Source organism: Rattus norvegicus, chromosome 20 (genome assembly GCF_021556685.1).
Source record: "Rattus norvegicus strain SHRSP/BbbUtx chromosome 20, alternate assembly SHRSP_T2T, whole genome shotgun sequence".
In the NCBI taxonomy this organism is placed as follows: Eukaryota; Metazoa; Chordata; class Mammalia; order Rodentia; family Muridae; genus Rattus; species Rattus norvegicus.
In genome coordinates, this window is record NC_141553.1 from 13,192,409 (window position 1) to 13,197,065 (window position 4,657).

Genomic DNA, 4,657 nt, shown 5'->3' on the forward strand with positions numbered 1-4,657 from the left:
CTCTGACCTCTTTGTTACTCACAGAGCAAGGGAGAAACTTAATCTACATGACTTTGAGTGGATACAGTTTCTGTTAGGCAAAGGTAACCTCACTTTGCCTGTGTTTTTCATGCACTGCACGGTTTGCTACAAGTGATGTTTTGAGGGAGGGGGAGAGGGAGGTGGAGAGGGAGGTGGAGAGGGAGGTGGAGAGGGAGGTGGAGAGGGAGGGCACAGGGAGGGGGAGAGGGAGGGGGAGAGGGAGACGTAGCTGAACTGGGAAGCAAGCCAGTAAGTAGCACCCTCCCTTGGCTTCTGCATTGGTTCCCGATTCCATGATCCTGCTCTGTTTTGAGTTCATGTCCTGACTTCCTTCAGTGGTGAACAGAGATGTGGAAGTGTAAGCCGAACAAACCCTTTCCTCCCCAGCTTGATGTTTGGTCCTGGTGTTTCATCACAGCAATAAAAACCCTAACTAAGACTGCCGCTGGTTGCTATCTCTAGGAAGGCTGTTCTTTTCTGAAGGGAAATGGAGGGAGAGTGGATCTGGGGGAGGGGAAGGGCATATGGTGGAGCTGGGAGGAGCGGAGGGAAGGGGAAACTGTGGTTAGGATGTATTGTATTGTATGAGAAAAGAATTTTTTAAGACCGTATATCATCAATGACCATAGTGTTCTTTATAAAAGAAAGAACTAGGAAAAACTGAGAGTATGATATTTATTTATTTATTTTATTTTATTTTATTTTATTTTATTTTATTTTATTTTTTGGAGCTGGGGACCGAACCAGGGCCTTGCGCTTGCTAGGCAAGCGCTCTACCACTGAGCCAAATCCCCAACCCCTATTTATTTTTTTTAAAAGATTTATTTATTTATCATATACAAGTACACTGTAGCTGTCTTCAGACACACCAGAAGAGGGCATCAGATCCCATTACAGATGGTTGTGAGCCACCATGTGGTTGCTGGGAATTGAACTCAAGACCTCTGGAAGAGCAGTCAGTGCTCTTAACCGCTGAGCCATCTCTCCAGCCCGAGTATGATATTTATTAAATAAATTATGGTGCATATATTATGTGGTAGTTATCGAAATAGTTAAAGATCCTACTAATGTAGAAAATGCCCATAAAATATCAGTTATAAAACACGAATATACACTCTCATTTATATAAAATCTTATAAGATTGTACGTTGTAGAAATACTTAATCCGAACCTGGGGTTTCTAGCCCACCTTAGATCAATTAGTTACCAGATAAAAGACACATACAAACTTTATATTTACAATAAGCTTTAATCAGCACAACAGCTGGGCAGTTATCTATCCTCTGTGCTATTGTGTCTACTTCCCAGCCATTAATCCCACTATATAATTTGCCATGTTTTGTGTGAGCTACTGCTCTTAACTCCTTTTAACCAACCCACAGGGCCATTATTTTATGACTCACCCAACCCATGGTGACTTCCTCCTCTCCCACCTTCTCCTCTACCTCATGGTTCTCCCCAACCCCAAGTCCGGGAACCCTAAACCCTGCCTAGGTCTCTTCTGCCCAGCTACTGGCTGTCTGCATCTTTATTCGCCAATCTGAAATAATTAGGGGCGAGATCACATAGTGTCCCTTGGGCCTATGTGCAGACTCTCTTGTCTCTGGGGCAACCAGGCCTTGCTGCCTAGAAGAAAATCACACCCAGTTGTGTGCTGGGTCTTTTTGTGCTTCAATTGCTCAACGGACTTCCATCTCTGTAGGGCGCCCTCCAGTGGTGAACAACGGTACTGCGCATGCGCAGGTTTTGCACCTGGTGTCAGTTGGCCAGTAATATGCTAATGAGGGGCGGTACCATGCTAGTGAGGTGAGTCATTCTCCACCAATCCCTGGAGGACAAGTAGTGGGGTGATAGTGGGATGACAGTGGGGTGATAGTGGGGTGACCCGTGCCCCACCAATCCCTGAAGGATTATTAGCATACTGTTGTGTATATAAGGCGAGTGCTTTTGCCGCTAGAGATTCCCTGTCCCTGTTCAAGAGAGCTGTACAGTAAAGGCTTGTTCGCAGAAGAATCCTGTTGCCGCGCGTTGTTCTTACTGACGAGACGTTGGGCGCGTGACACATCTCCTCTAGGCTGGCTTGGCTCATGGGGATGTGGAGACTACACTCTTGCTCTTTTCTCCAGCTCTCTTCCCCAGTATCTTTTCTGGCTGCCTGTGCAACGCCCTTCCTCCTAGCCAGGTGAAACCATGCCCAATTCCTCATGTACTAATCAGGGATTAAATATTACATAATTACATAATATCTTTTTAAAAATAATTTAAAAATTTTTAACTGGTTATTTTATTTATTAACATTTCAAATGTTGTCCCTCCCTTCCCAGTTTCCCCACAAACTCCCTATCCCCTCCTCCCTGCCTCTATGAGGGTGCTCTCTCCCCACCCACCCACTCCTCCCTCAGTGCCCTAGCATTCCCCTACCCTGGGTCATTGAGTTTCCATAGGACCAAGGGGTTCCCCTCCCCTCCCAGAAATGCCCAATAGGACAATCCTCTGCTATATATACAGCTGGAGTCATGGGTGCCCCCCCAAACACACACACACACACACACACACACACACACACACACACACACACACACACACACGTGTACTCTTTGGTTGGTGGTTTAGTCGCTGGGAGCCTTGGGAGGTATAGTTAGTTGATATTGTTGTTCTTCCTATGGGGTTGCTAAACCTTTCAGCTCTTTCAGTCCTTGCCCTAACTCCACCATGGGGGTCCCCATGCTCAGTCTGATGTTTGGTTGCTAACATCTGCATCTGTATTGGTCCGGCTCTGGCAGAGTCTCTCAGGGAACAGCTATACCAGGCTCCTGTCAGCAAGCCCTTCTTGGCATCAGCAATGGTGTCTGGGTTTGGTGGCTGCATGTGGGATGGATCCCTAGGTGGGGCAGTCTCTGGATGGCCTTTCCTTCAGTGTCTGCTCTCCACACTTTGTCTCTGTATTTCCTTTTTGACAGGAGGAATTCTGGATTAATATTTTTGAGGTGGGTCGGTGGCCCAATCCCTCAACCGAGGATCCACTGGATATGGTCTCTACAGGTTCTATCTCCCCTCTGTTGGATATTTTAGCTAACATCCTTCTTGTTGGGTCCTGGGATCCTCTTGGATCCCGGGCATCTGGGATTTTCTTGTGGCTACCCTCAGTTTCCCCTTTCCCACTGCTATTCTTCTCCTTTCAAAATCCTGACCCTCTGTACTTCTTTTGGCTAATGTCCACTTATCAGTAAGTGCATACTCTCTCTCTCTCTCTCTCTCTCTCCCCACCCCTCTCTGTTCTCCTCTCTCGCTCGTTCACCCCTCTGCATTCTCTTGTGCACATTGCATTTCTTTTCTCAAACTCCCACACTCATTCGCACCTCTGTTTGTTCCCCTTTCACTCTCACACACATTCTTCATACACATATCCAGGATGATACTTTCAAGGTCCATCCATTTGCCTATGAATGTCATGAAGTCATTGTTTTTGATAGCTGAGTAGTACTCCATTGTGTAGATGTACCACATTTTCTGTATCCATTCCTCTGTTGAAGGGCATCCGGGTTCTTTCCAGCTTCTGGCTATTATAAATAAGGCTGCTATGAACATAGTGGAGCACGTGTCCTTGTTATATGCTGGAGCATCTTTTAGGGATATGCCCAGGAGTGGTAGAGTCGGGTCCCCAGGTAGAACTATTTACTATTTTCCGAGGAACCTCCAGACTGATTTCCAGAGTGCAAGCCGTACCAGTTTGCAATCCCACCAACAATGGAGGAGTGTTCCTCTTTCTCCACATCTTCGCCAGCATCTGCTGTCACCTGAGTTTTTGATCTTAGCCATTCTGACTGATATGAGGTGGACCAGGGTCTTTTTAATTTGCATTTCCCTTACTGCACGGGTCCAGCCTCGACACAGGATCGGGGTTCTCAACTGGAAGCAGGGATATCTGGAAGGCAAATAATAAATATACACTGACTACTTTTTGGGTACAAACTGACAGGCAATTTCAAGGCTTAAAGTTTCTCTCTCTCTCTCTCTCACACACACACACACACACACACAAAACACAAAATCTCATGTACACCTCACTCTCTCTTCACTCGCTCTCCACTTGTTCTTTACATGCTCACACATGTTCACACATGCTCTCACAAGCTCTCACATGCGCACACATGCACGTAGCCACTGTAAATATTTATATCCCAACTCTTGCTGCGCTCCGTGTCATAGACGAGCCTCTAAGGCATGAAGGACCACAGACGCCCAAACTCAACAATCATGGGGGACTTCAGTACATCTGAAGATCCTTGAAATCAAAACCAGAAAAGGAACCGCAGAGCTAGATTACAGCATAGATCAATTGGCTTGAACAGCTGAAAGGGACGAAGATGACACAGGAGAAAATCATTGGTTTTTATCTGCAGAGGATGTGGTCTGTTAGTGAAAAGATTCACCTCAAAAAAAAAAAAAGATTTTTTTAAAGCGAATATCCACTTATTAGTGAGAACATACCATACCATGCATGTCCTTTTGGGTCTGAGTTACCTCACTCAGGAGGACATTTTCGAGTTCCATCCATTTGCCTGCAAAACTCAGGATGTCCTTGTTCCTAATAGCTGAGTGGTACTCCATTGTGTAAATGAACCATTTTCTGTAT